Raw genomic sequence first — 11,338 nt, forward strand, 5'->3', positions numbered from 1 at the left:
TTTTTTAAAAAAATGCATATTTGACGACTGCAGCGAACTGTATGGGCACAGCTGGATACTACTTTATAGTATGTTCATTCTACTCACTGGGGTTTATGCCTAAAGTCAGACTTGGGTTCATGTATAGGTATGTGTCAGCTGTGCTAGCTATTGGATATATTTAGACTAATTAAGTTCATTGGCAGATCAATTGAATGGAGGGGTGGGAAAGGAATGGAGGGCAACCATGGACGCCAGGGACAATGGGGGAGGAGGATGGGACATGGCAGAGGGTAGGGGATGGGGAATCAGGGATGGCAAAAAAAAAAGGCAAGGTATGCAGGACATAAGAATTGGAAAATTATTTGCTGAGAACATGTATGTTGATGTGCTTGATTGAGCCAATGCACAGTGTATTTTGGATGGAAAATTCATTTGTGTGTTGTGATGGTGTATAGTGAATTAATGTAGAGAATGAATAAATTAAAAAAAAAAAAGAAATGAATCTGGAGGGTGAAGACTCAGCAGAAGATCTTTATTTTTAGTCCCTGAAAACAATATTTCATAGCTCAAGTTCAGTAGCCATCTCAGCAGACCTGGGTTTGTGCCTCTCCTAAGTGGGAGGAGGCCCTTGCTCAAGATTTGAGGTTAAATCTCAGACTTTCACAATGCCCCAGCATAGCCTCGAAGAGAAGTTACTAGAAGACTTAAGCCCTCAAAGAGAAGTTTTTGATGAGATTCTCATCCTATATTGAATTCCCCCAAAAAAATACCAAAAAATGAGGATCTATATGAATATGATTTGTTTAGAAATGATCCAAGGAAAAACTGGTAAGGGAAGGGATAAATAAGAATACAGTGTCAATAAAAGGCCTTGGGATTTACAGTAAAGTGTTATTAACTATATTCACACTACTATATTTTATAACACTAGAAATTGTTTTGCTTATCTATCTGTAATTTTGGTTCACTTAACACATTTCTATCCCCTTTTCACCCTGTTCTTCTAAGCCTATAGTAGTCATTCTTTAATTCTCTACTTCTATGAGGTCATTTTTAAAATTTCACATATAAGAGGAGAAGTCTGGTATTTCCTTTTCTGTGTCTGGCTTATTTCATTTAGTATAGCGTATTCCAGGTACACTCATTTTTTTTTCTCAAATAACTGAATTTCATTCTTATTAATGAATGAAATACAACTCAATATGTGTGTTTGTGTGTATGAGTATATATATATATTTTTTTCTTCAATCAATAATTTTTTTATGGACACTTAGTGTCCATCAAAAATTAGATTTTGACTGTCCCCAATAGAAAGCAAATGGCTGAGATGATGCATGTTCTACTAACTGGCCTGAATTGATGTGTACACATTGTATCTTGTATTGGAAAATCACATATTCTCTCACAGACATTACAATTATGTCAATAAACAGAAGTGATAAAAAATTTTTTCTTCAAATTAAAAAAATTAATCTAAAAATAATTTTTTAGAGACCCAAGAAACATTGGCTCAGTCTCAAAAAAAATTAAAATAAATAAATAAAGATAAATAAAGTGATTCATTAAAAAAATAACAATATCAATGAAAAAAATACCTCAAAGAAATGAGTAGCACACACTGTCGTTGAAACTCAGAAAGTGGGCTGCCCCATACCACAATGTATTCCTGTATCTGGGGAGCTGGATCTCACAGGGTTGACCAAGATTCAAGTTCTGACCCTGGATGACTTGAAAACCATGCTGGGTGCATGTGTGCATATGCCCAAAATCTTGAGAGGAAGGGGGAACTAAGGAGTATCAATTGCAGGCTGACTACATCCCATTAAGACATGGTTCTCTATGGCAAGTGCACATGCACTTTTGCAATAAACAACAACAGCAAAACAAAAAACTCACAAAGCCACACAGGGAAATAAAACACCATGAATGAATGACAGCAGTATCATACCATACATACAGCCCCCTGAATTATCAGATACTAGGTTAAACTAAAAATGTTCCATATATTTTAAGGCATGCAAATACGAGCAGGGATAACATATTTTTTAAAATAACCAAGCAAATTTTGATAAGAATTAAACTGAACTTCTAGAAATAAAACTATTATAATTAAAACTGTTAAAAAATGGGTTGAATTTCAAATGGATCATGCAGCATATTAGATATAATTGGAGAGATAATTTACAACATGGGAGATAAATGAAATTAAATATCTAAATTTTAAAAGAAATTACCCACTGAGACTGCAGGTGGATTGTGGCATGAGGACCCTGTGTGGGGTGCCTGTCTCTCTTCTTCCCTCTCTCAAGGAAGAAATAAATAAACAACAACAACAACAATGACAACAAACATTGAAGTCAGAATGAAAAAAACTAGCACATGTCTAATTTGGGAACATAACAGAGAAAAGATGGAAAGAAAATATTTGAAGAGGTAATAGTATTTTTTGGACAGTTTTTGGCTATAGGGCGTGTGCGCTTACCAGAAAGACAGAGAAAGACAGAGAGACAGAAAGCAAGAAATCACCTGGTGGGGGTGGGGGTGGGGGTGGCCAAACCGCAATCCCTTCTCCTCCCCTCTCCTCTTGGGAACTTGGGCACGCACACACATGTGCCTGGCGTGAGTTTAAGCCACCGGGTCTGGGACTGGAACCATAGTCGACTACATGGGAGTCCAGCGACATAGCCATTACGCTAACTGCTGGTCCCTGAAGAGACAATCGTTGATAACTTTTAAAAATTGTTCAAAAATTTCAAACCTCACATCCAAAAATTCCAACTAGTTATAATGAACAGAAATGACAAATGATCCTTTTAAGGCATATCATGTGGAACTACAGAAAGCTAGATAAGCAGGCAGATATTAAAAAACAGCAGCTGACTTCCCAAAAAACAGTGGAAACCTGAAGCAACTGGAATAAAATTGTCAATGTACTGAGAAAAAAAATATTGATCTAGAATTTTATTGTTTTACAGGAAAGCCATCTTTGCAGAGAGCAAAATAGAAATTGGGATAAATCAGAAAAGCTGAAAGACAATGTTTCTAACAAGACACATTAAGTTACCTTTAAGAGTTTAAAGAAAACTTTTTCCAGCTGGGAGGTTTTGTAAACGTGTATTTGCTTATCTCTTCCATGAGAGAGACAAAGAGAGAGGCACTCCCAGCAGGGTCTTCATATTGTGATTCACCCCCAGCCTCAGCCAGTTGGGATCACAGGCCTGCATACCTGTGATCAGAGAGTTGCAAATACTGGCCTCCCACGTGGGTCCAGCATCACAGGGTGTTGTGTTAGCACACAGTGCCAAGACTGGGGGTGGATCACAGTGGGAGACCCTACTGGGGTGCTGTTTCTCTGGCTCTCTGTCTCTCATGGAAGCCATAAACACACTTCTTTAAAAAGCATCTTTAGGGTTTTAAATATGTAGAGAAATAAAATAGTAATATTTAAATATAATCAAAAGAAAATGAACTAAATGGTTCAATTAAAAGACAAATATTTTCAGCCAGCCAGGTGGCATGGTGGTTAATGCAGGCAGAACCCACATAAATGACTATGTGGTTTGAGTCTTGGGCCTGATGACTTGAAAAACAGGCCAGAAGCGTGTCTATGCTCGCCTAAAATCCTGAGAGGAGAAAAGGGTTTGGGGTGTGGCCATCACCCCTGCGGGGGGTGCTTTCTCTCTCTCTCTCCAGTGACTGTGTGTACCCTATAGCAAATGACTTAAAAAGACAAGTTATTTATTTTTTTTTCTATTTTATTTATTATCATCATAATATTTTTTATATTACATTGAATCACATATAACTTTATAGTGTATTACATTTCTTTTTCCAGAAGGAATACCACGCATTTCAGTCAATACAGAGACAATATAATCCCCATCATCATCCAATAGTTTTTCATTATTTTTCCTAGACATCATTATCATTATTATTATTCCAATTATTTTTTAAAACAGTCCATCACTACTTCTCATTTTGCTTGTAAAAAGACTTTACCCAACATGAAATACTTCTCAGGCCACACTTGATAAGACTATGCACGTCATCATCAACAGGTAATAAACCATATCTGCGTCCTGATGTCCTGCCTCTCTATTTGTTCTCTTGCTGTCTTTATCCTCTTCTCTTCTCCCCTCCACTCCACACGGTCTTATCCTTGTTAACTATTTCCACTGCTTTTCTGAAAAGACAAATATGTTCAGACTGGATGAAAAAAGAAATCACTTGATAAGACTATGCACGTCATCATCAACAGGTAATAAACCATATCTGCGTCCTGATGTCCTGCCTCTCTATTTGTTCTCTTGCTGTCTTTATCCTCTTCTCTTCTCCCCTCCACTCCACACGGTCTTATCCTTGTTAACTATTTCCACTGCTTTTCTGAAAAGACAAATATGTTCAGACTGGATGAAAAAAGAAATTCCAACTACAGGTTGCTTACAAAAGACACCCTGAAATACAAGAACAGGAGAGCCCATGAGAGGGCAAAGAAGCTAAGGTTCTCGGTCCCTCCGAGAGGAATCTCTGGTCATCCCCACCTGGCTGGCCTGGAGGAACCAAGGTGGAAATGGAGCGGAACAGTGATTAATACCATCTCTAATGCCAGCTGTAGCCAAAGGACTGTAATTTTGTTTTGTTTTGTTTCGTTTTTTAGAGATTTTTGGCATAGGGCACGTGCATTCGCCAGAGAGAAACAGACAGAAAACAAGAAATCACTTCCCACGGGGGATGACCACACCACAATCCTTTCTCCTCCATGCTTCTCTCAGCATTTGGGGCAGGCATGGGCACACACACAGACCCACACGCACACAGGCCTGTCATGTATCAAGCCACTGAATCCAGGACTCAAACCCTGAGGTTGGCCATGAGAGACTAACACTACGCCACCTGCTGGTCCCTGTAGTTTTGTTTTTAAATAACCTTGTGTTCATTCCCTGTAGAGACTATGGCTTTCCACTGACTCCAACAGGCTGCAGCTTCCCGCTCCGGAGAGTGAGGACACTGGGTTTCACAATGGTGCAAAATGTACCTGCAGTTGGAGAGCTGCGCAGGGGTGGGCCTTCTGGGCTGCCTCAGACACAGCCACCTTGCTGGTCCGAGCCCCAGTGCCGACGGGCTTCAAGCAGTTCTGTGAGAGACGAGGGACTTGCTAGCACTCTGCATGTGCAAGCCGGGAATATGGAGATGCTGACGTCCTGTGGGGTGAGTGAACCTTTGGTCAGAAGAAGGTTCTTCTCCCTTAAGGAGCAGCAACTCATAGGTCTTCAGAAAATGGGCTTACACTGAGAACAAGCTCCCCGCCACGCAGTGGTCAGCTCTGTAAGGCACAGTTGTAGGAGCTCCCACCCTCCCTCCTGCTTTCCTGGGACTGTGGGCTTCAAATGTCACAGCACAGACTCATGCTCTGCCTTCAGAGGAAGCCTGGGTAAGCCACGGGTGAAAGAGGAAAATCCAGACCGTTCTCCAGAGGCTTCAAATAGCCAAATATTTGACCTCGTGACTAGGAATCATCTGAGGAGGGACTGAAATCTGTCTCTGAAAATGTCATCATATGCACAGATAATAACTCTTGGCTCCAGGGGCCAGACCGTGGTGCAGCAGTAACACATGCTCCCCGATGTTGGGCCCCGTGGGAAGGCCTGCATTTGCATCGCTCTGTACCCTCAGAGTGAATGCCTGCGTGCCTGTAACCTGGGATGGCTGAGGCTGAGAGTGGATCTGTATGAAGACCCAGCTGGAATGCTTCTTTCTCTCTCTGTCTCTCTCATGGAAGAGATAACTAAGTGTGCTTAAAAAGAGTAATAACAATTCATGGGTCCGTGAGTAATCTGCATGAGATGACAGTTCAGGAGAGAGGCCAAGCGACACACCCACAGCTAAACCTCCAGGCTTCAACTGTCCCAAGGTCCCCTTGTCCACGCCACGCCCCTGCCAACCATGCTCCACTCTCCCAAGCCCAGTCTGTCCAGACCTTCCCACACTTCCTCAGGAACTTCCCCTAGCCTTGAAGCCAGTTGCACATGTGGTGTGCACAGACAAGCAACCGATGCCTTCTCGCTCTGCCTCGTGGTGGGTCGGGGGGGTCTCCAAGGGAGTCTGAGCTCCTAGAAAGGGCCTGTGCCCCTTCTGCACTGTGCAGTGCTGGCACAGAGATCGTGCTGTCCACCTCTTCCACTGGGGCTGGGCTTCTGAATGTGCCCACTCCGAGGGCACGGCTGGCACCTTGTAGGAAACAAGTCCAGAGCTGCCCCAGGAGCGCATGCCCAGACCCCGCAGGGAGGAGCTGAAGTTAGCTGGCAAGAAGGAGCCAGGCCATGGCACAGCCCCCCACAGGCCAGACAACATACTGTGCTGCTGCCACCTGCTGGGCTCTCAGCACGAAGGTCCTTGACCTCAGCCAAGGTGCCAGGGAGCCCAGGTGACCCTGGAAGGTCTTTCCTGGGAAGGCGCAGAGAAGGGAGAAAATGCCCTCCTAGGCTTCTCCAGGGCCCACGCTCTCAGAGATCTCCTTTCCTGACAACCATACGGGACTGTGCTGCCATCAGAGCCCTAGAGGGCAACAGGTGGACCCCAAGCTTGATCAAAGACAGGCAGAGAGAGGAGGGAGTCTGGGATCCTCTGTGGGTCCCAGCTGGACCAGGTTAGAGACCCCCGAAGGCAGGTAGGTGCTCTGGCAGAATCTACTATTGGCTAGGTGATGGAATGGACTGTTTGTTCCCTGAAGGTGAGCGTGGACGGCCAGGACAGAGCACACACTGGGGCTGGACTGCATCGCTGCTCCGTGTTCTCCCACGCTGGGGTCTCACATCCAGCTCACAGAACATTAGAGCCACATGGCATCCGGGCATGGGCAGTCCAGCCCCACGGTTCAGAGACCGGTCCCTGACACCGCCTGCTGGCCAGCCTGCACCTGCTGGCATTGCTGGGCATAGCCAAGGTCTTCTCTGGCCCCGGTGACGGGTTCTACTCCTGGACAATCAGGCAGTTGGGAGTCATTGGGGATGATAAGCTTGGTGAGGCAGATTCAGATCAGGGAACTAACCTGGAGCACAACGAAACTGGAAGCTGGGACTGCGTGACGGTCTGTGTTGTGACATCCATCTAACTCAAATAACGCCCTGAGTCATGAGACCTGCAAGGCACGACAATGAGGAACAAGCCAGAAAAGGAGCACAGGTTAAAGCAAGTCTGAGCCACATATTTTAGATCAACAAAGGGTCTAAAACAGGGTTAAGGGGACCCCAGGAAGGCGTCAGGGCCAGCTTGCCAACCTTGACACTGGCCCATTCGGTTTGTGGGACATATCGTATTTCCCTCAATAAACCGCGTGCTCAGCAGCTTGTTCCCTTGTGCTTCAATTCTTCGCCGTGACAGGGAAGCATAGACTGCGCATTTCTCAGCCCCAGACTGCACATTTCACAACAGGCTGTCGGCGTCTCCAAAGTTCACCTAAGAAAACTAGTAGGATACAAATCATGGCCAAATTAGTGAATTAACTAGGAAAGAGGAAAATGATCAATATGGGGGAGAAGCCAAGGGAATTCCCAGAGAATGGGAAGAGAAACTCTGGGAGGAGGGCTGAGTAGTAGGTTGAAGGTGAAGCCAGCCTCTTAAGCATACCAGAGAGAAGGTATCTATAAAAAAGCAGGGCTATCAGGGGTGGCTCAGCGGTAACACAGTGCCCTGTGAGGCTGTACCCATGCAGGAAGGACCCAGGCATGTGGCAGAGGTATCCCTGGGCACACTGGGTGTGCACACCTCCTGGAGATTCTTGTCTTTGTCTGTCATTTTTGCCAATCTGGCTATGATATGCTTTGGAGAGGATCTTCTTGGTTGATTCTATTTGGGGTCCTATGTATTTTTTTTTTTGGAGAGATTTTCGCTATAGGGCGCATGCACTCGCCGGACAGAGAGAGACATAGAGACAGAAAGCGAGAAATCACCCCGCAGGGGGGATGGTCACACCACAATCCCTTCTCCGCTATTCTCCTCTCGGGATCTTGGGCACGCACACACACGTGCCCAGCTTGAGTTTTAAGCCACCGGGTCCGGACGCGAACCGCGGTCGACTACGTGGGAGTCCAGCGACATAGCCATTACGCTAACTGCTGATTCCTGGGTCTTATGTATTTCTTGAGTCTGGATATTTGAATGCCTTTCTAGGTTTGGAAAGTTTTCTTTTAGGATTTCATGGAATAAATTACCAATGCCTTTATTATTTTCCTCGTCTTCTGGAATACTAACTATCTGGATGTTGGGGCGCTTCATGTTATCCAGTATTCCTCATATATTATCCTTATTTTTCTCGGTTGTTTTCTCAATCTTCTTGATACTTTTTCCTAGGTCAGATATTTTATCTTCTACATTTGAGATTCGATCTTCTGCATGATCTAATCTACTTTTAATACTTTTGAGGGAGATTTTGTTTTCCTGTGTCACATTATTCATCCCTAGAAGTTCCATCTGATTCTTTTGTAAGGTGTCTATTTCTTCTTGCAAATCAAGAAAGGACTTTCTCATCTCCTAGAGCCCATTGTCTCTTTTATCTCTGTTATTTGGTCACTACAAATATTCTGAATTGTTTATCCCACATTTCCATGACATCCATTGTACTGTGTGTGGGTGAGGCGGAATTGATGTTTTTTCCTTGAGGGAGAGACAATTTGTTGGTTGTGCATATATTTTTTAAAAATAATTATTTTATTTAACTTTATTTATTTATTTGTTTATTTTAACTTGACCAGAGAGGAACAGAGAGAGAGAGAGAAAGCAAGCCACCAGGTTTAGGACTCAAACCATGGTCGGCCCTGGGGGAAGCCAGCGCCTTTAATCACCATGCCACCTGCCGGCCCAGGTTGCTCATATTTTTTGAGCCTCTGCAATTGTTCCTAGTTATTTGGTGATCTGTACATTCCTTCCTAACTTTTTCAAGGTACCTCTGAGTGTTCAAAGGTGTGCAGGAGTAGAAAATTGGTGATCTCTATTGTGGTCTGCCTCTTTGTTGCTCACCAGTACCCTGCACTGTTGTCACTGGTCCTGAGTGAACCAAAGTCCTCCCTGATTTTAAAGAGTGGTGGGCCTCCAACTGAGCTAATGAGCTTAACCTCAAAAGAAAAGAAAAGATCAGGCAGCATGCAGGCTATTCAAAACATGGAAGTCCTGAGCACCTGAAGGCAAGTGGGAGGGGTAGGGACAACAGCAATGGGTTCCAGCCATTATCGCCTGGTGTCCTGCAATGCCCCTGGCTTGAACCGGTCTCCAGAAGGGGTAGGAAGGCATGCAAGTTCATCTTAAAGTCCCAAGAAACAAACCTGAAGTCCAAAGGCGAGTAGGAATGTGGATGAGCCATGGGTCCTGGCCATTAGGGGCGGCAGCCAGAGGAAGGTTGGTGTCTGGCAATGCCACTGGCTTGAACCAGTCTCCAATCCAGACCTCATTCTTCATACCTGAAACATTGGAGGTGTCTTGGCTGGAGCAGGGGTGGATTTACTGAGAGGCCACACTCATGCCTCTTTCCCCTTATGAACTAATGCCAGGTGGGTGAGCAGCTCAGTCTGGCTCTATCAAAAAAGAATTTCCTCTAACGCTTGGAAACCTAGTAACGAATCTGACCAAAGATCTAGGCCTAAGTGGCTCGCTTTCAAGTCCGGGAGGCACAACCGAGGTTGTCTGCACAGTTTCACAAGCAGCCTGCCCAGTTCTGGTGAAGAGGGAACTGGAAACACGTATTTGGAGTGCAGTAGTAGAAGATTCGTGCTCTAAATTCTGCTTCACTGAGAACAAGCTACATTATTTGGGGCAAGTTGTTCAGCTCTGGGCCTTGGTTCCTTCCCCTGTCACGTGAACACAATGATGCTGGAGTACACACCTCACAGGGTCATCACGAAGACAATGAACTAGAACACTACATGCCAGGCTCTGCACATATATGACACCACTCGGTCCCCACAGAGTCCCTGGAAATGGGATGTTGCTGTTTCCCAGTCCTGCAATAAGAAGCGGAAGCAGCTGTTGTCCATGCTCCCTGTGAGTCCTCCTCTGACCGTCAGCCAGCAAATCCTACCACGCTCAGGTCCCACCACCCATTCCCTGCTCAAAACTCATTGTAAAACCTCGCTCTAAAATGTTGACGTTTTCTTTTTCTCCTCTAAGAAAATACCAAAAAGCAACCAGGAAAAAGAGATACAGAGACAGACATGCTACCTTTGATAAATTGAAGACACTTCTGAAATTTGTAACCATTAAATAGAAGGGAGGTGTGTAGACACAGGCACACCATCCCAGAGAAGGGGGCTAGGAGTGTGGTGGGGTGGGTGTGGACGCCAGGCATCGCAGCTCCGAGCTCAGGATGGCACACGTCTTTTTATTCTCTTTTTTAAAAAATTCCCAACAGGCACATGCCCTTGGCAGAGATAGAGTGCTAGGCATGCAATGTGGTCCTGCTGCAATCTTTTCTCCTCCATTTCCCCATCCGGTCAAGATTTTGATCATGCACACACATGCATGTTTCTCAAGCTGCCAGGGTCGGGATTCAAACCCCAGCTGGCTACGTAGGATCTGGCTCCCTTAACTACCAGGCTATTGGGCCAGCCCACAGGATATGGGCACATTTTGAATGGCAAAGCCAATGAAGCTCGTCAGTACCAACAGAAAGTGGGAGCACTGGACGGCAGTGAGGCTCCTGAGTTGGCTTGGTTGGGAGAAAGCCAGGATGATGACCCATGCCAGAGTCAAGCAGAAAAGCCACGTTTGTCAGGAAAAGACTGTGGACTGCAGTGGGGGAGGAGATCCCATACTGTGGCTGCCTTTTGGTGCAGAGCTGAGGCTGAGGAAACGAGAAGGCCAAAGGACGAGACCCACTCACACGTCAGATGGAGAATCCAGATGGTCTGGAGGGCAGCTCCAGAGCTCTCTCCACAGTACCTCCTACCAACAACTACCCTGGAAGAATTCCTTCTGGAAGATGTTGGCAAATGAGTTATGCAAAGATATTATTGTAAAAGGATGTGGGGAAAGAAGAGCACAAGTTCTCACCTGAAAAAAAATCGTCAAGTATGCGATTAATCCATAGGTTAATCAGCTCAATTTAGCCATTCTCCAACATGTACATATTTCAAAACAACATATAGTCCATGATAAATATTTCTTTATTTTGTCAGTTAATAAATAAATACATGCCAGTCAGTGGCACCGCAGTATGCAACCCTCTGGGATGCTGGAGGCACATGATGAGGCCCCAGGTCTGTGTCCTGAAGCCTCTTTGTGCATGCTGGCCACGCCTCTGTGAGCAGAATCCTGGCTGGTTGAGGCTGGGGGGGGTGGAGGGACGGAGACTCTATCCGGGGGGGGG

General features: G+C 45.1%; 1 long non-coding RNA gene across 1 annotated transcript; it reads right to left on the reverse strand.

The window, feature by feature from the left end:
* Positions 1 to 4,260: 4,260 nt before the first annotated feature.
* Positions 4,261 to 7,188, reverse strand: LOC102490441 (uncharacterized). Its single transcript, XR_336778.1, has 4 exons — positions 7,031 to 7,188; positions 5,270 to 5,409; positions 5,018 to 5,183; positions 4,261 to 4,365 (listed from the first exon to the last, which is right to left on the reverse strand). It is a non-coding gene; the product is annotated as an uncharacterized LOC102490441 (long non-coding RNA).
* Positions 7,189 to 11,338: the final 4,150 nt, after the last annotated feature.

Source organism: Tupaia chinensis, unplaced genomic scaffold, assembly GCF_000334495.1.
Source record: "Tupaia chinensis unplaced genomic scaffold, TupChi_1.0 Scaffold143573_1, whole genome shotgun sequence".
In the NCBI taxonomy this organism is placed as follows: domain Eukaryota; kingdom Metazoa; phylum Chordata; class Mammalia; order Scandentia; family Tupaiidae; genus Tupaia; species Tupaia belangeri.